Below are 24,830 nucleotides of genomic sequence, written 5' to 3' on the forward strand. Positions count from 1 at the left end.
GGGGGGAAAAAGAGAGATTCTTTAAGACCTCAAGAAATTTTGGTAGGCAATGTATTCTGTGGCTATTTTAAATATTAACAGTTTACCACTGTTCCTCTTTTTTTCTATTAGAGAATAAAATTGTACATAAGCAACTTTTCTAATGGAAACTCATTGATGCTGTTGAGATGGGAGCTATTATTGCTGCATTAATTTGAATATAAAGAGTGAAATATTAAGTCCCAGAAAGAGAAGGGTTTATCTTTCACATTGATGAAAAATGCTATATAAAGTAATTTTCATATATTTAATATGCTTTATTATAGGTCTTTGCATTACATACACATTAATAAAAGATAAACTACTTAGAACACATGTATAGACCTACATTTAAAAAAAGAACTCTGGTTTAAAACACAGGAAACAAGGATAAGATTTTTAAATGGCTTGCTTTTCTTGATAATAGAGAAAAACTATAATCTTGCAATCCAAAATGATATAAAAAAAAGATGTTCTACCTTTTCCTCTTTGATTTTTCTGACTCTTCATGAGTGAAGACTAGTAAGCCTGTTTTCAACACATGGCTTGTGAATTTTTCCTTTGGGTCCGGTTACACATAGTGATATTCAAGTGTGCAATCATTAGATATCAAAACCATGGGAGCACTGAGAATATAGCCTTAGCTTTATGATACTACATGACATTTCTTCTACTTAGGTTCACCTAAGGGAAGGTTCTGACCTGTAAAACAGAACATTGGAACTGTTAGCCTAAATACAGTTGTTCCTGTTGGGCCAATTGGCAAGCAGTTTAAGTTTTCTTGCCATATCTATTTCTGTGGCTTTAAACTCCTTTTCTCCCTTCTTCTAGAAACTCCTACCTTTACCATTTCCTTACCTAGGAAATTAATATTCCATAATACTGGAGACATTCTAGGAATGGAAGGTTAGGGGGCATTCGTAAGGTCACAGAAGATAGAAATCACTGTTGAGCCTTTTTTGTAAAATAAACTACTCCATAAGTTTGTGCTCAAACAAACAACCACATCAAAGGATACATGATGTGATCGATAACTTGATTTAATCAGTTTGCAATGTATGTAAATATCAAAACTTTACATTATAACTATATGAATATGCACACTATAATTTTTGTAAACTTAAAAATTTTAAGCACATATCTATAATTCTTGCATTCAGGGGCAGACACAGAAAGATGGAGAGTTGGAAGGCAGCCTGAGCTATAGGGTAAGACTGTCTCAATTAAAAAAGAAACATCAACTTTATATCTTTCATGATTCTGCTGAAGTTGAGCTTATCAGGGAAATTTTATTATTGCCTTCATTTGGGGTAGCTTCTGGCTAGAGTAAGATGATGGCCCCAGGTAGCTTCTTCAGGAAATTAAATTGAATATGGGTATATTTTATCCTCTCTCATTGTCTTTTCTGGCTCCCTCCTAGATTTTCTGTCTAGTTTCTCATCTGTAAAGTGGAAATTTTGATGTTTATGATTCATTCTCCAGACAGGTACATATTAATATTTGTTAATTACTCCTAATTGAGCTAGAAGACAATGCTTGGGGATCAATTAAATATTTATACTATATTTGTCTGATTTTAATGTAGAAGACATTTCTACTTTTTAATTCTTCTCTGAAGTCATTTACATAAAATTATAACTTTGTCTGCATAGCATATTCTCCATTGACATAACACAGTGTATTGTTGGTTATGTCATAACTTGTTGCCATGGATGTTTGAATGGCTCATGAGGAATTAATTATCAATTGAAGGGAAGAATTGACTGGTAAAATACAAAACATTATTAGTCATTCTACTAAAAGTTGGAAAAGAACAGCTATTCATACATGAAAAACCACAAAGGGCCAGAAGAAACAGGATTCTTTCTCCAGGAAAATTTTAAGTTGTTACAATAAATGATGAGTGTCATGTTATTTTTTTTCATATATATTTTTATTGTAATTAATAGAAGGGTTACATTATATTTGCCAGATAGAAGGTGCATTAATTCACATACATTGATACCTTTTCTCATGTCTTGGTCCCCATTTCCCTCCCCCCCACCCCCACCCCTCATCTTGTTTTCCCCCCTTCCCTATCCAATTTCAAATAACCAAATACAAATATATCCAATATATCAGATAACAAAGTGAGATACTGTAACAATATGAGATAGCCAAGGGACAGCAAAAGAGATGAGAGATAACATAGTACATTAAGGACAACAATCACTCATTATATGGCTTTTGTTTCTATATCCTGAAGGTCCTTTCATTTAGCATCATACTATATGGCCTTATGTATGTAGGTTTTGCTCTCTTTCAATAAGCACCAGTTTTGACTGCCAGACCATTGTGGCTGACTTGAGGAAAATATTTTATATATAGTGTGAATCTTCACAAGAGTCATAAATATTTCACTATTTACTTCTCTGAATGGTTCAAGAAAGAACAATTAACTCATGAGGCAGTTGGTACTTCCTTTATGCAGTGTGTTCTGTGTTACCATTTCCCTTGTCTCTTCTTTGCTCTCTTTCTCTCTCTCTCTTTCTCTCTCTCTCTCTCTCTCTCTCTCTCTCTCTCTCTCTCTCTCTCTCTCTCTCTCTCTCTCACACACACACACACACACACATACACACACACACAACACACACATGTACCTCTAATATATATTTTATTGAAAATTCTCAATAGTGAATTCTTTTAAATTCTTATATTCTTGTAGCCTAAAGACAGGGCAAACAATGGGACATAGAGAAAATGATTAAGCATGGATGACATTTACATGGTCAATTCCCTAGTTGGGCAGGACTTGGAGTGTTAAGATTTTGACATCTTTGGCTATATGAACAACCCATCTCAAAACACATACATTTATTTTGTGTTTGGCATACATAATAAAAGAATAATGTTAACATCTCTAGTTGTACCACTATTTTAGTTCCTTCTAAAGAGAATTTAGCTTATTCTATCCGGGTAACAGTGTTAAAATAGGCATTGTAGAGAAAAGTATAATATAAGAAATAAAATAATCCTTTAATTCTTCCAACATATCTTTTGGGATGGAGAAACTAAGCAAAAGATGCTAATAGTGAGTTGGATCTTATAAAGCCTAAATCCTTTAACTCTGTGTAATAAAAGCACAGAGAAGCACTCTATATGGAATCTGACTGTAAAAGTCTTTGGAGAATAAATTTATCTTGGTGATTTGAAGAAGATGGTGGACATGCAGAGCTCCCATGAAGTAGGTTTGGATAAGGACTAATGAAAAATAAAATAGGAAAAGCTTTATGTTCAATTTCGTACCCTGTAAATTTTCCCTGAGATATCATCCTATTCTCCCTACTCATTGTTACATTTATCCAGTTGCCTCCATTTCCTGATTCATGCCCATCAATCCAGAGTGTATTTAAGCTCTAAAGAAATAACAGCTTCCTGAGTGGATCCAATGATCTGAAATGGACTAAGAGATACACAGAACCATAAAAAGTATCTCTAATCTGGAACTGTGAATGGTTGTTTAAAGCCATATTAAAAACAAGTTGCTAAAAGTCAGATTAAAAGAAAGCCATTTCTAGAAATATTTTGAAAGATGCTCATATTGAACATGATTCTGATTTGCTTAGAGTAATTGGAAAATGGGACGAGAGTAGAAAGAAGATGGCATTTGTAATAGTATGTTGTATATGAGAAATTGACAAATAGAAAAATGAGAAAAATCACAGGGTATTTAGGAAATCATGAGACTTTAAGTGCTTAATGTGTTTTTGTTTCTCCAGTTGTGTTAGTTACTTATCATTGTGACCAAGTGCTGGAGAATAGCAACATATGTACTTGTTTGTTTATGTCTATCCTGGAGCTTGAACACAGGCCCTGGGCAGTGTCCCTAAGCTTTATTTTTCCCCAATGCTAGTACTCTGGCACTTTGAGCCATAGCTCCACTTCAGGTTTTCTGGTAGCTAATTGGAGATGAGTCTCATGAACTTTTCTGCCCAGGCTGTCTTTGAACCATGATCCTCAGATCTCATCCTCCTGTGTTAGCTATGGATCAAAGGCATAAGCCATCAGCATCCAGCAAAAATAGCAGTTTAAACGTAGTAAACATTTTATTTTGACTCTTGTTTTCAGAAGTTTCCATCCATGGTTGCTGGCTCCATTACTGTGGGCTTGAGACTAGGCAGAACATAATGGTGGTGTTAGCAAAGGAGGAGGAGGCTGCTCATCTCATGGCAAACAGGAAGCAGAGAGAAAGGAGGGTACAGGCATAACATTTAAAGTCCCCCCGCCCAACCAAGACCTAATTCTTCCAGCTAGGCCCCATCTTCCAAAATAGTACTGCCAGCTGGGGACAAAGCATTCAACACATGAGCCCTTGGAAGACATCTCATGTTTAAACCATAGCATCATTGTTCCTCAACTATATCACCTCCAATTCATCTGCAGTTTTATGTTTGACATACAGGGTCAGCTTCTCAATTTCTTAGGAAAGAGGTATAAATAAATCCACATCTCTATCTTCTTTTGTTCACATGAAATTTGGTAATAGACTTACAATTCTAATTATCCCAAGTGCTTTATAACAAAGCACCTCCTTGCATAAAGTGCATCCCCAGTGTTGTGCAATGACCACCACCATTCATCACTCATTACTTTTTATTGTAACCCTATTTCTACCTGTAACATGATGCTTTTCCCAAGAAGTGGCAGTCAATTGTACTTAGCCAGAACTCTGAAGACTTTCATACAGCCTTAATTATTCAGGATAAACAGATTATTAAGTAGCTTTCTATACTTCTTGGTGGGATTTAACTGTGATTATGTTTTTGTCCAGAGTAAGGACAATTAATTTTAGTTTACACACAAATTCCACAGGTCTCACACAACTTTCAGAAAAATTATTCACATGAAAATTAGAAAACTTAAGCCAAATTCAGTGAAAAATTTCTCTTCAAGGAAAATCAGTTGTTGTAACAGAAAGAGGTAATTAACTTTTGCCACAGATTAAAGTAGACAGAAAACTCAGCATGTTAGACTGCACTGTTTTATAAATTCTGTGCATTTTTGCAATTTACCACATAAGTCACTGGAAATCATTAGCTGGTGATGACAGGGTGGCTTGATATTTGCCAGATATTAAAAAAATTCTGTCCTCCTAGAAGCTAACATTCTAAATTAAAATTTCCTCAGATGATAAACTAATTAGGAATCCAGTGTTAAATAAAATCCCAACTCACAAAACCCAGCATAATTTTATGTAGCTCTGAGTGATTATATTTGTCTCTTATCTTGTTCCCCTATTGCTTATGAGAAAACACAAAACTTGGCTAGAAAACAGTAGAAATAGGTCAGAGCTGGGAGGTTGAAGTACAGTAGTTTCAAGGACAGATTGGACCTCAATCGAGTGTCTCAAGGGAAAAAGCCTAGACACAGAAACATAAAGTAAAAGCAAAAAGTAGCTAACATAAAAATGCATCTCATCTTCTGGGTGAACTTGGGTTTTGCTTTCAATCAACAGTAAAACAACCTGCTCCTCTGTATGCTGCTGACACCAAGATGCATTTACACAAGCCCTTATGAATTACATAACATAGTATCCCAAAAACTGTTCATAAGAAGCACGTCTGAATTTTCCTAAAAGGTCTATAGGAAGCAGCCACCATATAAAAGGAGCAGATTTTATTTAACTGGTTTTATGCATCCCAAAGCCTCGCTCAGAATAAACAAGTCTTCAGAGGCTAGCGTAGGAGGGTCTGAATAAATGACTTCCTGTTGAGCTGGTTAAAACCAAAGGTAGAATTTACAGTCCCTGAAAAATAGTTTTCTCCTGACAATAGCTTATACCATAAATATTGATTATGTAAGTCTTGATTTTGATAGCTATTTGATCGCAATGAGCTCAGGACAATACATTTGGTCAGGCATCACAATGAATTTTTGCCAAGCTGTTCTTACAGCAAGCAGTTTCTGTTGTAAGAAAATTTTTCAGGGGCCGGGAGTTTGGCCTAGTGGTTAAAGTGCTTGCCTGGCATGCATGAAGACTCAGGTTCGATTCCTTGGTACCACATACATTGAAAAAAGCCGGAAGTGATGCTGAGGCTCAAGTGGTAGAGCTCTAGCCTTGAGAAAGTCCAAGGACAGTGCTCAGACCCTGAGCTCAAGCCCAGGACTGGCAAAAAAAAAAAAAAGAAAGAAAATTTTTCAGAAAATTTTTCAGAAAAAATACCTTTAGTGTAAAAAACATGTAAATTGATAAAAAAAATTATTGTCACTAACCTACATCTTTGTTGCTATTTTGGAAAAGACTACCATTGTATTTTGGTGGTAGATTTCCTTAGTCTTTCACCTGTGAAGATAATAACACTGAAATATTATTTATATTCATTTATCTAATTCTTATTTATACTTTATTTGTTATAAAGTAACTTAAGAATCATCTTGTCTGTATATGAATATATTTGGAGTATTTCAACTCAAGCAAATATTTAGTATTAGTCATTTACAGACAAGGAAGTTTCAAGTACTATAGAGAGTGCTGCCTGAGCAGCCCTGAGGAACTAACAGTCTTATTCATGAATTTGTAATTGTTAAGGTCTATATTTAGTAATGATGTATTATTTTCTCATTAGAAATTTTCTAATTATTTTATGTTTTTGTCATACATTCAGAAGAGTAGACTCTAAACAGTTTTTCCAAACTTGAAATCATGTGAACTATAACCCAGATTTTGAAACATAAATAAATTACAAACTCCCTAACCAAGGTATTTGTTTTAAAGAGATAACATCCATCAATATTAAAGCAATGTAAATAAAACCAGGCTTATATTTAACTACCTTTTCCCCATGCTTCTCCCTAATATACCAAAATGCTGAGGAAAAGGTAAGCAGAAAAATCCCTATACTCTCATGAACAGGTAATCCCAGCTCTCAGTAGTTTGAGCCAACAGAATTCAAAGTTTTAGGCCACCCTGGGCTACAAATGAGATGATAACAAAAACTAACTAAATCACTTTACCTAGTATCCTTTTTCAACACTTACAAGGTTTGTTTCTTCTATTTCATATTAAAAGAATTGTTTTTGAAGTAATCATTTTTGTTACTTATTTCATCAAAACATACTGTGTAGTCAAGTGGTTAGCTATCACGCGCTATCCCTGTCCCGCAAGGAAGACACGCCACACAATACTAGCTTAAGCAGGATCCTTTACTCTTCTGATTAAAATCCCTTTCACACACACAACTTCACTGGTTTAGTCTTTGAGGAGTTTTGTCTATGTCTTTCTCTTTGTCTTTTTTCTCTTTCCCTGTGAGCAATTTCAGCCTGCATTTTCCCTTCAGGTTTCCCTGGTTGTTCAGTCTTTTTTCCTCGTATCTCTCACTTGGCTCAACTCACAGTCGTGCCCCTTTCATGCCCCATTTCGTGCCTCTTTCGTGCCCCACGTTGGGTGCCAGTATGTCGGGGTCTTTTATCCCCAGTCTCTCTTGAGGAGGGATGGGAAAAACACACCCCAACCAGTCCAAGCCGCAAGAGGAGAGGGCCCACTGTCCTCCGCACTCAGCCTTGCTTCTCCGGAGCACGAACAGAAACGCCACGCAGCTTCATCAAGGCCGGAATCTTTTTCTCTCTAAAACTCCCCTCCTTATATTGGGTGCGGGAGCCTATCAGCACAACAGGTGGACAGGATAAAGAGGTCCACTTGTTTACCCCTACTACAAGTCTCAGCAGAAAGTTATTAGAATGGCATTACTCGGCCCCCAACAGTTAGCCACTTTTAAAACTACCCTTTCTAAGGAGGTCTGCAGTTCTTTAAGACCTAAATTTTTAGGTATATGAATGATTGTTAAATTAACAGTGAGTTCTCAATGAGCCTTTCTTTGTATTTTCTGTGTATTTTTTAATTGCTAATAGATACCACTGTGTGTTTAACTCTATTCTAGCAGCCAATTAAGCAGAACCGACTTTTACATCTTCAGAACAGGCCCATTATGCAATGTTAAGCTGATCAGATATTCCTGGATCAACTCCTTTTTTGTGAACTTCCATCCCACCAACTCTAAAAAGACTACATCGAGGCCTTCAGTTCTCTCAATCCTTCCAGTGCAGCAGTGCACACCCATGGTTCAGTAATACTGCTTGGAAACCTTTGCAAAATTCATATCTCTACCTTTCTGTCCCATTCCTCAAGAAACCTCCAACCTATAACCTAGAGTTATCCTACCCTTGCATTTCCTCTGCCTCCACCCAGGCTGTAACATTCAGACAGGCTTATCTGGCATTTGCTACACACACCCCTTATCCAACACTCGCCATGTAAATGATTTAAACTTTAATATTTAAACTTTCATATGCTAGAACTGTCCCATCTTTGTTTACCTTTTTCTTAGCACTTTGCCTTTACCATACAGGAAAATCAGATAACATTAGGAAATACCTAGTTAGTGCTTGTGAATCCTTTTTATCTACCTACATCCTTTCTAGAGGGGATACAAAAACTCTCTCTTCCATAGTCATGGCCAAATCTTGCATTTCAGTTCCAGAATCCATCAACTCCTAAGGCCTATTTCAATAACTCCTGAATCTCAGTGGCAATTATATAATTGTATGTGTCTGCTAACACAGTTATTGGACTGCATACTTAAATTTACTTTGGTTTTTATATCTTAATAAAGTTGCTTAAATTTCTTTGAAAAAGAAATATCAAATCTTTTCTGACCCCTTTTCCTTGGCTCATGAGTACACTGGTTTCTGACAAAACACATGAACACTAAATTTGAAAATGTGCTCTGCTTTTGCTACCTACACATAATTTAAAGTTACCACTTTATGCTAGGCTCTCTCTTCTATGATACTTAGAACATAATAGATCTTATTTTTGTGTGAGGCACTGTGACCAGCATTTAACATGTCTGATAGTATTTATCATCCAAGTCGGTTAAAAAGTAGGCATTATCTCCATTTTACACTGGAGAGAACTGAGTCTTAGGAATAGTAATCAGAAACTGTTACACCTGTTGTCCTATCTACTCAGGAATCTGAGGCATGAGAATTGTAGTTCAAGACCATCTTGGCAAAGTCTAGAAGACTTAACTCCAAATTATCATCAAAAAATAAGAAGTAGAGCTCAGGGCCGGGAGTTTGGTCTAGTGGTACAGTGCTTGCCTAGCATGCACAAAGACCCGGGTTCGATTCCTCAGTGCTGGAAGTGGTGCTGAGGTTCAAGTGGTAGAGTGCTAAGCCTTGAGAAAGTCCAAGGACAGTGCTCAGGCCCTGAGCCCAAGCCCAGGACTGGCAAAAAAAAAAAAAAAAAGAATTAGAGCTCAGGCTCAAGTAATACAGCACTAACCTTGAGCAAAATGAAAAAGGAACAGAAACCAAAAAGAAAAGCTTAGGGACAGTGCCCAGATCCTGGGCCAAGCCCCAAGATAGCAAAATAAATGAATAATTCTTTTAAAGTTACATCCCTTCTATCACTTTTTAAAAAAATTCTTTACTCCCATAGCAAAGATATGGAACCAACCCAGATGCCCCTCAGATGATGAGTGGTTCAACAAGATGTGGTATTTATACACAATGGGATTCTATGCTGCTGTCAGAAAGAATGACATCGCCCCATTTGTAAGGAAATGGAAAGACCTAGAAAAAATCATATTAAGTGAAGTAAGCCAGACTCAAAGGAACTTAGGCTCAATGATTTCCCTCATTTGTCATAACCAGTAGAAACCTTGAGCTCTCCTAGCAGAGATTTACAATAGAGCAAAACCTAGATACATAAGACACTAAATAAAAGGACCTATAGGATACAGAAACAAAAGCGATGTAATGAGTGATTGTTGTCCTTAATGTTCTATGTTAGCTCTCATCTCTTTTGCTGTCCCTTGGTTATCTCATACTGTTACAGTATTTCACCTTGCTATCTGATATATTGTATATATGCATATTTGGCTATTTGAAATCAGATAGGGAAGGGGGGAAAACAAGATGGGGGCCAAGACATGAGAAAGGGTATCAATGTTTGTGAAGTAATCTATCTGGTGAATATAATGTAACCCTTCTGATAATTACAATAAAAATATATGAGAAAATTTCTTTACTCCTTGTCTTATATATGTTTATCTGATTTAGAGGAGAATCATAGAAATGGTGGGACAAAGGATAAACCAATTCAATAGTGATAGTAAACACTGTGTAGGAAATGGAATGAACTTTACAACTTGTGGGGAAAAGGGGATTGGGAGGGGGAAAAGTGGGACAAAACGAGGGAGGGGGAATAATGTTAAAAAAGAAATGTACTCATTGCCTGACTTACATAAGGATAATCCCTCTGAACATCACTTTTAAAATAAAATTTAAATTTAAAAAATGAATAGTGGCCAGGTGCTGGTGGCTCATGCCTGTAATCCTAGATACTCAAAATAGATACTAGATACTAGATACTATATACTCACAATAGAGCAAAACCTAGATACATAAGACACTAAATAAAAGGACCTACAGGATACAGAAACAAAAGCAATGTAATGAGTGATTGTTGTCCTTAATGTACTATTTTAGCTCTCATCTCTTTTGCTGTCCCTTGGTTATCTCATACTGTTACAGTATCTCACCTTGCTCACTCTGAGGAGTGAGGTTTGAAGCCTTTGGCAGGAAAGTCCATGAGACTCTTATCTCCAATGGCTATTCAGAAAAAGCCATAAGTGGTGCTGTGATTCAAGTGGTAGAGCACTAGCCTTAAGTAAATGAGCTCAGGGATAACACTCAGGCCTGAGTTCAAGCTCCAAACATTCACACACACACACACACACACACACACACACACACGCACACACGCACACGCATATGGAATAGGGATGTAGTCATGGTATTTAACATACACTATGTAAAAAAAAATGAACTATGCAACTTGTGGACAAGGATGGGAGGGGAAAATAGGGAAATTGGAAAAAAAGATGACTATCCAAGAAGAATGCATTCATTACTAAACTCATGGAATTATAACCCCTCTCTACAATTTAATAAAATTATACTTAAAAAATAGAAATCATTGTAGACCTTGCCTAAGGTTGCCAAAGCTGCAATGGTGGCTGTTCATAGCCCTGACTCTTCATAGTAAACCAGATGATGGTGTTTGGGATAAGGTAGGAATGGAAAAGAGATCAGAATAATTGGTTTCTAGCCAGGCACTGTGGCTCATGCCTGTAATTCTAGCTACTCAGGAGGCTGAAATCTGAGGATCACGGTTCAAAGCCAGCCTAGGCACTAAAAACCATCAAACTCTTTATCTCCAATTAACCACTAGAAAATCAGAAGTGGCCACGTGGCTCAAGAGGTAAGGTCATGGCCTTGAGCTGAAGAGCTCAGGAACAGTGCCCATGCCCAGAGTTTAAGCCCTATGACTGACCAAAAAAAAATCACTTTCTCACATATTTTGTATATTTTGTCTTATTCTCACTGCTGAGGACACATCAGAGAATGTATTGTCAGAATTAGGAAAGGGAGGCTTAGCATGTTTGGTTGACCACCAGATGTGATAGCCTGGATCTGGATCTATAGACTCTGCCCCCAACTCCCTTTCTTTTTGGCATGGCTATCACTTGAACCCAGGGCCTCACATATGCTAAGAATTTCATTGTAGGATAAGCCTCTGTTCCAGAATGTTGGATGAGTGGCTAGAGAAGGTAAGGACAGAAACACAAAACAGGTTGGAGTGGCTCAAGTGTTACAATATCTGCTTAGCAAGCAAGACACCATATTTTCAAATCCCAGTACCAGGAAAGAAGGAAGGAAGGAAGGGGGGTGAAGGAGGGAGGGAGGGAGAGAAGAAGGGAGGGAGGGAGAGAGGAAGGGAGGGAGGGAGAGAGGAAGAGAGGGGGGAGGAAGGAAGGAGGGAAGCAAACAAGGGTAGGTTATAGACAACACTCATACTCACCTGAAGTGATATTTGTTTTTGACTATAGAGATAGGTTTTTATTCACCCTGGGGATAATGATAAACTCTAAACTTGTTATTATCTAAAGATATTTGTGCTAAGATAGAATATCTAGACCAAGTCTAAACATAAATACTTCATTGAAAATTATATGTGAAGTTATAAACCCATAAATGAACTGTAAAATCAAAGTATTAATAAAGGCCAACAGTAACTCATGAAGACTTGGAAAGATGTCTACAAAATACTTACTGGATAACTCTGATGTTAAAACACAAGAGGAAACAAAAGGAAATCTAAATATCACACTTAATTCCCAATCACAAGAATTTCTACAGTTGCGCTACTGTCTGGTGGCCTACATGGCGAATCCTACAGCTCAGGAAGCTGAGGTTAAAAGACAGGAATTTGAAGCCACCTTGAGTAACATCCTGTCTCAAAAAAAATTTAAAATCCCAAATAAATAAATAAAATGCCAGTCAGATTACTTCCCATGTCTGTAATCCTAGTTACTTGAGAGTCTGACAACAGAAGGATCGTAGTTGTAGACAAATCTGGGTAGAAAAGTCCAGGAAATTCCATATCTTCAGCAGGAAGATAGATATAAGGAGGAATGCCTATGGTCCAGAAATATCTGAAGCCTAAAAGTAGGTGAGTGGTGGCTCAGGAACACACCTGGGCAGGGAAAAATAACTGGTGGAAAATGAGGTTAGAGGGATGGCCCACATAGCTGGGCACCTGCTTAGCCAACACATCGGCCCTTAATTCAAAACTCTTGTACTACAAAAAGTCTTCTCTAATCTTTTCTATCTAGGAAGATTTTACATAACATATTTTAATCCTTTATCCATTGAAAAGTATTTTAAGATACTTCACCATATCAGATGGTGAAAATAAACAGATGGTTGTATACTTTTTTTCAAGATTGGACTCATTGCCAAAAGACTTTGATACAACCTGTCTTGGTAGTTTTAAGAATGCCAAAGCATTTCTTGAGTCACTTATGTCACCACATAGGAATAATTGATGAGAGAAATGAACACACCCTTGTTTTGGTTCATTCAGAAATTCTTATAACTTATTCACATGTGATTGTGAATGCGGCTTTCAGAGATTACCAGAACTGACAAAGACAAAATTTAACATATTTCCCCAGAAAGATTAAAGCATAAATGAGTTCATAACCTTGCTTGGCTAAACTTATTTCTGGTCTCTGGATGGAAGACTTTGGGTTTGAGGAAATGAGGCTGGCTGCACTGGCTGAGTCACCAAGGTGTGCCACACCTGTCATCTCACAGGTTACCATCTGCTTTCAGTGTGCCTCTGGCAACCTCAGAACCTCCGTGGGAACTTTCAAGGGGTACATTCTGGGTCCTGGTTGTGTCAGTTATAGTTCTCAATTAAAAAAAGAAAAAAAAAGAAAAAGCAAGAGAACTAACACCAACACCACAATCCTGGCAAGTCTGCTGTCTTCTGATTAAGTCTGTCTTCTCAACTACACACACCCCTTAGTCCTGGATAGAAGTATGCTCCAATCCCTCTGTTCTTCTTTTCCATCTTAGTTGGAGCCCAGCTACTCTATCATTGAGGAAAGCAGTTGTGTTGACAGGAATGGGAACACAAATAGAGTTGAGGCCTGAGTCTAGGTAGGTATCAAACTTATCATCATATCATTGGTCTTCAGAATCACTAGTGCTGAGAGATATTATATTCTTTTCCAGGATGACCCAGTATTTTGCTACCACGTGGGCATAAGCCCTCAGATGAATCAGATTTATAGTTGGAAACACATTCAGAGATTGTTTTTCTCCATTCTGCATGTTAGAGGAACTTGGGTTGCATGCAGCAGTCATTCATCCAAAAGCATGCAGCCTATTTGTAGAAGAACCTAAGCAAGAACTTAAAAGGTTTCCAACATTTAATCTAGTGTTTTTCTTTGACTACAATTAACTTTTTTCCTTATATTGGCATTTAGAGTCATTATGAGACCCAGAGACTCATGTGAGCTAGTTGAGTGATGTGTTAAAGTATTGCTTCTAAGAATAACAATGCCATGTTTATATTTAATTTCCATGGATTATCAATGTTTGTGGCAAGTCATTTAAGTCAGAATTGTTTTTAAACTTTGATGTGAACATGGCCAATAGCTAGATACTCAGCTATTGTATATTCAGAAGGTCACCATGGTGTTCAGGAGACGAGAATAACATTTTTTTTTTGCCTTGGAAATCTATACTGAAAAATGTCAGAATTTACTACCAATGTGTCTTTCTAAAGAGATTAACAGAAGTTTCATACATGTTTGCTCCATTGACTAAACCATTCTGTCTGTCCTAATTTCATGCATTCTACTATGTCCTATTACATTAGTGTTGAGTATCAGGATGAATATGAAGATGAATGAGACAACTGCTTGTGAGCATTTTATAGCCTACGGGGGTAAAACACCAAAGTTACAATAAGATATGATAGTTATAGTAGTATATACATAATTCTAAAAGAATGGACAATAGAACAGTGTCCTAGGAGAGTCAGAGAAGTAGACAGGAAAGCACTGACTGAGTGTGCTCACTCATTCAACAAATATATATATTGATTATAAGCACATTGCTAAGCACCATTCTATATCAGCAAACAAAATCAGAGCCATTTTAAAAAAGCTCTGAATTCTCATGCTCATCCCAGGATCTATGAAAAGTGAATAATCAAGTAATATAATAGTGGAGGTAGGTGACTGCTAAGATGAATAAAGTAGAGCGGAGAAGCAGAAAGGGGCTGGGGGCTGGGAATGTGGCTTAGTGGTAGAGTGCATTAGGCCCTGGGTTCAATTCCTCAGCACCACAAAAACAATTTAGAAAGGGGCTGGGATGAGGATATGAGCTGATCTAATTCAGATAAATTGATAATAAGGCAGAAACATGAAAGCTAGCCTAGAAGGACCTCAAACCACAATCTTTCCAATCGTTGCCTTCCAAATAATTAGGGTTACAGATATCAGCCTAGCTAGGATTATTGGTTTGAGTCAATGTACCTGGCTCCAAAATTTCTTAATAAAAGATCAGGTCAGGCTGGGAATTGGTAGCTCCCACAATCCTAGCTACTCATGAGGCTGAGATCTGACTATCAAGGTTCAATGCCAGCTCAGCACAAAAGCCCATGAAACTCTTAATCTCCACTCAGTTAACCACCAGAAAACTGGAAGTGGCCCTGTTGCTCAAAGTGATAGAATGCTAGCCTTGAGCTGAAGAGCTCAGGGACAGTGTAGAAGCCCAGAGTTCCAATCCACAAGACAGACAAACATTATATTATATATTATATAGATAGATAGATATCGGGCCAAGGATGAGATCAGGCTTGAGGAAGCTCATTCTAACTGTGATATGGAGATTAGCCTACACTAGGAAGAGACAATATCCAAGAAAACTACAATCAAATAAATGAAAGTCAAAGATTGAAGGTAGTAGTTTAATAATACTTGAATTATTGTTTACAACTGGTTGGCTCTTCATAGCACATACCTGCTTTCTAATCAGGATAGAATATTTTGAGGTTGGTGATGACTATGTTCTAATTTAGAGGTCAAAGCATGAACACATGAAACAAAGCATGAAACAGAACACAGGCAGTCAAGAGTGAGGTGCCACAGAAGGTATGCTGAGGCTACTTCAGAGCACTTTCCCAAAGGGTCTTGTAGGTGTGGCAAAGCCTCATCTGCCTGGTAGTACATTCCCAGCCCACACAGGTTGAACAGCCAGTGAATAGGCAGCCCTTTTGGATGGGCTGCGTCATGGCACAGCTCTGCCTTGATGACTACATACAAAATTCTGGGTCAAGTATTTCACAAACAAAGAAAAGAGTCATTTGTTAGTTGAGTTGGCATTTTACTGGATGGCAGAGTATAGTCATTTAGACTGATTACTGCCAGGACACAACTTGCTTCTGTTTGTGAAACAGATCATGAATTCAAAGACATTTTAGGGGCACAGATTACAGTGGGACTTGAGTGACCAATTCACTAGTAATTCATCACATGAATTCCCTGAAACTATGGATTGTCTTTGTTTCTCTGCAGCACTAAATCCAATGTCTAAGACAATAGGTTCTCAAGAAACTCAGGATGAGGGAGTACATATGACCTTCAAGGACTTCGGTGGGTTTTTTTGTTGTTTGTTTGTTTCTCAGTGTTCCCATTCATAAACAAAGAACAATGTGTATTTATAGCCATCACTATACAGCATAGTGAAAAATAATCTAAGTTCTAGTAAATACAATTAAAAAAGCATTTCAGTAATTGCTTTTGGGGAGAATTGCTTTGTGTTCCAGTACCATTACCCCTGCATATCTGTGAAGAATTGGTTCTAAGATACTCCCCAAATCTATGGATGCTCAAGTCTCTCATATTAGATGATGTGACCTTTGTGTATGACCTACATACTTCCTCCATATTCTTTAAATCATTTAAAGATTAGTTACAATAACCACAACATAGAATTCTATGTAAATAGCTGTCCTAAGTTGCTTAGGGAAAATGACAAGAGAGAAAGTCTTTACATGTCCAGTACATGCACAATTTTTTTCTATTTTAAATCCAAGGTTGGTTGAGTGTATGGATTCAGACCCATTGACAGGGAGAACATAATGCATGTTGAAATTAAATACTAATCGAGAGAGAGAGAGAGAGAGAGAATAGTGTGAGTATTCATAGCCTAAGTTTTTTTTGAGTTTGCTACTAACCCTTTATGTAAGCCTAATAAATTAATTTTCATTTAATTTCAATGTTCTTTCTAAAATAAAGTCTATAGTGATTTTTTACTGAATTCCATATTTCCAAAACAGGCTTTTTATTCCTCCAAAGTTTATATCTCATATCTCTTAGCTATACCTTAAGATCTTCCTCCAGAAAGTAATGTAATGGAGAAGTTGATTCTAATTTTTCCTTTTATTTTAAAATTCTATATGCTATACAATAAGTATAAATAGCACTTCTTTGCAGCTTATGCTATTCTATATGTTAACAATGTCTGAGTCCTTGTACTTTGTAGGTCATTGCTTGCCCAAAAATCTGTCCTCAAGGTTTTAGAATGAGTTACTTAAAGTATTAAAATCAATGAGTGATAAAAGACCATTCATTCTTCAAGATCCATTAAGCCTTTTCAACTTGCCAGAGACTATGCAATAAATGTTAACAGAGTTTCTGGTGTCAGTCTGGCAAATTACTCAATAAGATCAAATTAATATAAATGGGCGCAATATTATTCCCTTTTTTCATATTTTAATTGATGTCTGATTTTAGTTAAGGTACTTCCTTTTCTTCTAAAGTATACATGTAGACTCCTAGATTTTGGAGACTATTACTTTCTCTTTACCCTCCTCCTTTGTGTGTGTGTGTGTGTGTATTATGTGTGTCAGTCCAGAGCTTGAATTAATGGCCTAAGCACTGGCCCTGAGCTTTTGTGCTCAAATCTAGCACTTTAGCACTTGAGCTACAGCTCCATTTCCAGCTTTTTTTTGGTTAATTGGAGAAAAGAGTTTCACAGACTTTCCTGCCCAAATAGATGGCTTTGAACTGAGATCCTCAGATCTCACCTTCCTGAATAGCTAAGATTATAGACCTACTTTTAAGTCATTAACATGTCATGAGTTTGTATGAATAGAAAGTTTTGCCATATTATTTATTAAATTGTTCATTTTAATTGAAATATAATTTATTAAATTTTCATGCAAATTAAGGCTTATTTCTGGATTATTCATTCTATTTTATTTATAAATCTATTTTAATGCCAAATGATTTGATGCCAGGGCCTTTAAATTATGTTCTGCTATCTGGTGAAGCAAATATTCCTTTTTTTTCCTGTTGGTGTGGGACTTGAACTCTGAGACTGGGTGGTGTCCCTGAGCTCTTCAGTCCAAGGCTACCACCCTATCCCTTGAGCCAGTTTTCTGGTGGTTAATTGGAGATAAGAGTCTCATGGATTTAGTGCCCGGGTTGGCTTTGAACCTGAATCCTCAGATCTCAGCCTCCTGAATAGCTAGGATAACAGTTATCCCACCACTCTGGGTGCAAATATTCTTTTGCTAATCTCCCTTTGCACAATTTAATTGCTATACTTAGATATTTCTATTCTTTGAATTTTTATTATTCTATACACACTTTAAAGGATTTCTAGATTCATAAGTGAATGTTATCTGGATTTCAGTTCAAATTTTTTAGTTATAGGTTAGCTTTGATGAAAAGAATGTTTTTATAATGCTTTTTTCCATCAAAGGATATAATCTGTTTGGCCATTTGTTCAGACTTTGTCCATTTGTTCAGACTTTGTTTTGTGTCCTACAGTAGGATTTGTTATTTGTCAAAACAAGGCACTATAAAAGTCGATAAAAAGCATGCTTGAAAATATTTTCAATGAAGACAAAAAAATAGTGTTAAAGTATAAAGGACTCTGTTATATGAGAGCTCAAAATATCAAAAGAAAAATGGGCAAAGGAAACAAATAGTCTTACAAAAGAATAAGTGTAAATAGCTGACACATATAGGAAAAGATGCTCAAATTCACCCACAAATATTTTCAAATCTTTGAAGCACCATATATCCACAGTTCACATTGTTTCTCATCTTCATCAGTGATACACTGATCTGGGTAACTCTGTGGTGAGGACGCCTGAGTACTATAGGATATTTAGCAGAATCCCTGTTTTTTCTCAGTAGAAGTTAGCAGCAATCATTTCCTAGGATAAGGACCAAAATGATACTGGCACATGTCTCAGCTGTGATAAAACCATTATAATTTGAGAGTAGTGGTTTCACAAGTATTAGAAAAGCAAAAGTATAAAATCAACCACATCAAATGCTCCTCCTCCTTCAACTATCTCTAGCATCCTTTTCTGTTACCAACAATAACAAAGTCTGCTTTTAAAGGACTCATACAAGTACACTTATAAGCAAGGATGCCATATAAAATATTCAGATGATATTAGTAAAAATGTAAGATAAACATAACTACATAGACATAAAATCTATGATGGGCTATATACTCTGTAGACACAATGTTTTATTACATATATTAATATATATCTATGACATGCAAACCATCAGCTTAATTTTAATTATGTTCTAAAATCTATGTGTCAGTGATTGTATATAGAAATTCCCTTCTTGAAAACTTGTTTGTTAACCATGATATTTGAAATATGATATAAAAATCAATGTGAATAATTTTAATAAAAAAAAATAAACAAAAGTAACAAAATGTAAGCTATGGATTGGGCAAGGGTGGCACATACCTATAGTCCTAGCATTTGCAAGACTGAGGTAGGAAGACTGTGAGTTTGAGGCTGCATAGGGAAGACTCAATCTAAATAAATAACACAAACAGAATAAAATAAACCCCACCATATTCTCTTTAACTTAACAACCCCACTCCTGGTAATAAATGTCACTAAAACAAAATTTAAGATACATACACATGACTAGGTGTGGTGATACAGGTGATACACAGCTGTAAACCCAGGGAGGTAGAGGATAGAGGATTTAGGCTGTTAGGTAGGGCTCCAAAGTGAATCCAAGGCTGATCTGGGATATATATGTTTGTCTCAAACAAAACAAAAACAATCCCCTAAAACACAAAAAGGAAACATAAATATGTATTGCATAATAATGTTAGTTGTAGCATTGGTGGTAGGGATGAAGCAAACCTACAAAGTAACCTCAAATAGTGTCATTAAGTAAATTATAACATATCCACACTATGGGAGATTATGTAGGCATTAGGAAGAATTATATACTTTTTACTTTATGACAGGAAATGTTCTCCATGAACATTTCCAAAAACTATATAACACAATCTTACTTTTTGCAAAATATACATCCCTACATATGCAATAAAATATCACTTAATGTTCTATTTTCTTGTATATAATGAAAACATAAAGTATTCGGAATACATAGAGAATTTATTTTGCCAGTTAGGGTTTGAGCTCAGGGCCTGAGCACTGTCCTTACACTTTCTCAAGGCTAGAGCTCTACCACTTGAGCCTCAGTACCACTTCTGGTTTTTTTCATGTGTATGTGGTACTGAAGAATCAAACCTGAGTCTTTGTGCCTGCTAGTCAAGCACTCTACCACTAGGCCAAACTCCTGTCCTGAAAAATTTTATAACACAGTAAATGACAAAAAAAAAATTAAATGAAGGGCAAAGGAGTTGAAAATTCACTTCTCCAAATAAGATCCACAATAAAGGATAAATACAGGAACATCATTAGTTATTGCAGAAATGCAAATCAAGAGTATGCAATATAAGTTTGAACTTACTGGGATAGCTATATTTTTAAACAAAATTAGACACTGACAAGTATGTGAGAAAAACGGGAAATTTTATATATTGCTTGTAGAAACGAGTTGATACAGCAGTCCTTCTAAGAATATACTCATGAAGAATCCCAAACAGGCGTTCATATACTACGTGCACACTAATATTCATAACAGCACTATTCACAATAGCTAAAATGTAAATCATAACTCATGTTCTTGCACAGATGAATATATACATATTTAAGTGGCCACCAAAAGGAATCGAGTATTAATAATGTGCTACCTGGTGAGTGAACTTTACAAATACTATGCAGAGTAAAAGAAGTGGGCAAGAAAGGTAATACGTTGTATAAAACACTCAGAAAAGGTAAATCCATAATCACCTTAGTATTCGCCAGGAATAATAGCAGATGAGACCAGGAACTAACAGCTGTGTGGGTAGATGTTTTCATTCTTGGCTTGTGAAAATTCTTACAACTGGATAGATTGTTGACAATATTAACGCTACTAAGTGACACACTTTACTTTAGTTTATAGCCCCTTTTATGTGACGTGACTATAATCTCAAACTTTAAAATATGTTCTATTTACCTTTGTGTTGATTTTCTATTCACACAGTAGGCTATACAACAAATCACACAAATTTAGCATCTGAGAAAAAGTAACTACTGTTTAACGTACAGTTCTGTAGAAATCTAGATGGGTTTGAGTAGGTTTTCAGTTTAGTGTTTAGCTTTGGCCTCAAAGCTAAGATGGTTCACCAAGTTGGATTCTTCTCTGGTGTCTCTAATAATTCACTTCAATATCGTTTGAGATTCCTTTCAGCAGAATTTAGTTCCTGTCATTTTATGACTGGGAACCCTGCTTTTTTGCAGACCATAAGCCAGTCTCAGCTGCTGAAGGCTGCTCACATTTCTTGACACATAGTCCCCCCAAATGGTAGAATGTAAAATCCTCTCCTCCAAATCTGACTTCCTTTTCTGGGACTAGCATGAGAAAATTCTGTTTACAAAGGGCCTATGTGATTAGACTGGGTTCAGCTAAATAGTCTCACCTTTGCCATAAAATGGGAGTGTTACCTCATTAAAGTCACAGGTTTACACCCCACACTCAAATGGATAGGGATTATTTGAGGCAAGGTTCATTTGGGGGTCAATTTTATAATCTTGCCTTTTAGAAACTCTTAGAGAAAAACAATAAAAAAAAAAAAACCTTTTTATTCAGTTAAAGAACAAATGCTAAGCTGGGCGTGGTGGCTCACACATGTAATCCTAGCTACTCAGGAGACTGAGATCTGAGTATCTGAGGTTCAAAGCCAGCCCAGACACAAAAATCCTTGAGACTCTTATCTCCAATTAACCACCAGGAAACCGGAAGTAGCTTTGTATTTGTGGCTCAAGGGACATGGCAGTAGCTTTGAGCTGAAGAGCTCAGGGTCAACACCCAGGCCCATGGCTAGGTTGGTAGCTTTGAGGTGAAAAGCTTAGGTACAGTGCCCAGATCCAGAGTCCAAGACCTATGACTGATGGAAAAAAAAAAAAAAGAACAAATGCTATTTGTTTATATTCTGCTTCATTGGAAAGAGGATTTAAAAGCTATTTATTTATATTCCGTCTCATTGTAAAGAGGATTTGAAGTGCCTAGGAAACTTTTCAAAACAGTAATTAACAGATTAATACAGTTCAGGTGTTCAAGCCTTAGGGAAAGTAATAAGAGGCACTCCTCACTGGAGTTTGTTTTTCTTCTCTACTACCAAACACTGCAAAATAATGGTCAAGAGGACCTCTGCATTCTCTCCATAGTCGTTAAGAAACCAGAACTATGACAGGAGTTTAGAGAACTAGATAATTGTATTACTTAGATCCAAAGTTCTTAGACATCTTGTTATTAAGGACCTTAAAGACCTTCAGTTTTTATGAGTTAAAACCACTACTATCACTATATGATAAACTAAACCTGGACAGTTATTAAACACAATAATATGCTTCTAAAATGATCATGTCATCCTCATACACCAGGTAGCCTCAAGAGTAAAGGAAATAAAACCTTAGAATAATTATGAAAATACTTTGGGGTTGAATTTGTCACTTGGAAAATCCCTGGACTAGAGATTGTACACGTCTTTCAGTGGTGAACAGGATAATCATAACAATGCTAATGGAACAAGTAAAAAAGGCAAAAAAAATGAACATAATTTGCTTGAGGAAATACTTGCAAGAATGTCATGAATTATTTACACAGAATTTTTAATCTGATTTTACAACTAGAGAATGCCAAAACATTCCATTCTCAAGAGTTTATAATTAATAACTGGTTCCACAATATCAGAGCCAGACTTTTACTTGAAAGAAAAACATAGGCTGTTTGTGTGACTACTTTTAAACCACCACTAATCTCAGGTTGAAGCTCCCAATGATTTGTTGTGGTACCCAGAAAGCTGACAGTCAGCACTGAATGCTCCTCTCTGGATATGTAAGGTATTCCCCATCAACAGACAAACTCTCAACAATTCTCTGGGTGCAGTACTAAAAAGCACATACCCAGGCTGTGATTTGACAAGGACAGGCCAGGAAAACTCAGCATGTAAGTCCATCACCTTGGCGTTATGTTAACAGTAACTATGAAGTGAGTAGTGGAAGAGCAAGAAAGAACGCTATTGTCATGGCTCACTGTCCCAAGGACAGCAGCAGAACTGGCAATCAAAAGCCTCAGAATTATCAAGTGCAGCTGCCAATGGACTGAAGTTCTGCTGCCCCCCCTTCAGTTGCAGCTGCAGGATTAGATTCCTCAGACTCATGGAAGGTGCCGTCTATCTTCTCAGAAGCAGCTGGTGGTGATACCTCCTCAGAAAGTGACTAACAGTGTCACTGCCCCTGTGGAAGCATCCGGGCAATACAAGGTTCAAATAGTGTAGCATTTGGAAGAAGGAACTGCAGAAACCAGGGAATGCAGTTCCAGGAAGTAGGGTTAAATAGGTCAGCACGTAGTCACTCACAGCCTAAAGCAAAGAGCCGATCTCTAGAAACCTCCACAGTGAAAAACAAAAGAATAACCATTTCTTTAGTTGTGTGTGTGTGTGTGTGTGTGTGTGTGTGTGTGTGTGTGTGTGTGTGTTGGCACTGAGGCTTGAACCCAGGGCTTGGCACTGTCCCTTAGCTTTTGTTTGTTTGTTTTGGTCTGTCATAGGACTTGAAATCTGGGCCAGGGCGCTGTCCCTGAGCTCTTCAGCTCAAGGCTACCGCCCTACCCCTTGAGCCATAGAGCCACTTCCAGTTTTCTGGTAGTTAATTGGAGATAACAGTCTCACAGACTTTAGTGCCTGGGCTGTTTTGAGCCATTATCCTCAAATCTCAGCCTCCTGTGTAGTTAGAATAACAGGCATTATCCATTGTGCCAGCTTGTCCCTTAGCTTTTTTTTGCTCAAGGCTAGCACTCTATCCCTTGAGACACTCCTTTACTTCTGGCTTTTTGATGGTTAAAATTGGAGACAGGAGTTTCATGAACTTTCCTGCCTGGGCTGTTTTGAACCACAATCCTCAGATCTCAGTATTCTGAATAGCCAGGATTTCAGTCATGAGCCACCAGCACCCAGCTAAAAGAATGATTATCATAAAAATGTTATTTCAGGTGGATTGGTAAACTGCTGGTTCCTTCTGGTAGCAAAGAGGATAGTAGCATGGCCTAGAGGAGCCTTACCAAGAGTTTGCACTGCAAAACTAAGTAGCTTTAAGACAGTAAGAGCATGCTCCCAAACCTAAACAGTTGCAAAATCTAAAACTTCCTTTAGAAGGCTTTGTCCAACCTCTGCTCCCCACTGATCCTCTCACACAGATATCCAACAAGTTATAACATACCCCTGAGTTCACAGTTACTTCATTCAGATTTTAGTAAACAACAAAAATTATAAGTCATGGCACATCTAGTTTATGTATTTCTGGATTAGAATTGCATATAGTTTAAGATTTTGATGTGGGAGAAGGGATGGGTAAGGACTAGTCAATGAGTAGTAAATTACAGTTAGAAGTTAAGCTGTTATGTCCCAGTGTGGGAAAATCTAGACAAGGATTTTGAGCTTTTTTTTAACTATGTAAGGAAATGATAAATGTTTCGGAAGAATGGTGTATTTTCTCTGATTAGAATATTACTTCAAAATATCAAGTATCAAAATATATGATAATCCATAACTATGTCTAGTTTTATGCATTTTTAAAGTTAATGACTACAAATATTTAAATCTAAGAAAAACAGTTTTGAGCTGGCAGTACCTTTTGCAAACGTCCTAAGGACCTGTAGGGCTTCCTGGGTCATTCTTTGAAAAAAACTCAGAGAAATACCACAGATCTCATTTTGGTGCATTCACTTCTGCAGTCATAGAGACAATTCTTTGTCTTTGCTGCTAGTATTTTGTTCCATCTACCTTGACTCAGTTTTGTTGCTGATGCTCACAAAACGTCATTTTTCTACCACAGGAGCAAAAATTTGAGCTCGATGGATCAAAGCACATATAAAAGCAAAACAAATGTTTCCCTAAGCTTCTGGCAGGATCTATTACGTTACTAATACTGCAAAGGGAGCATGGCTTTTAATGGTGCGGTTTTG

The 24,830-nt window shown here is 36.9% G+C and overlaps 1 long non-coding RNA gene across 1 annotated transcript; it reads right to left on the reverse strand.

The window, feature by feature from the left end:
* Positions 1 to 4,113: 4,113 nt before the first annotated feature.
* Positions 4,114 to 19,524, reverse strand: LOC150057802 (uncharacterized). Its single transcript, XR_016536786.1, has 3 exons — positions 19,385 to 19,524; positions 19,205 to 19,275; positions 4,114 to 4,170 (listed from the first exon to the last, which is right to left on the reverse strand). It is a non-coding gene; the product is annotated as an uncharacterized LOC150057802 (long non-coding RNA).
* Between the last annotated feature and the right edge of the window lie 5,306 nt (positions 19,525 to 24,830).

This window comes from Megascapheus bottae, chromosome 10 (assembly GCF_031878675.1).
Source record: "Megascapheus bottae isolate mThoBot1 chromosome 10, mThoBot2.hap1, whole genome shotgun sequence".
Classification (NCBI taxonomy): domain Eukaryota; kingdom Metazoa; phylum Chordata; class Mammalia; order Rodentia; family Geomyidae; genus Megascapheus; species Megascapheus bottae.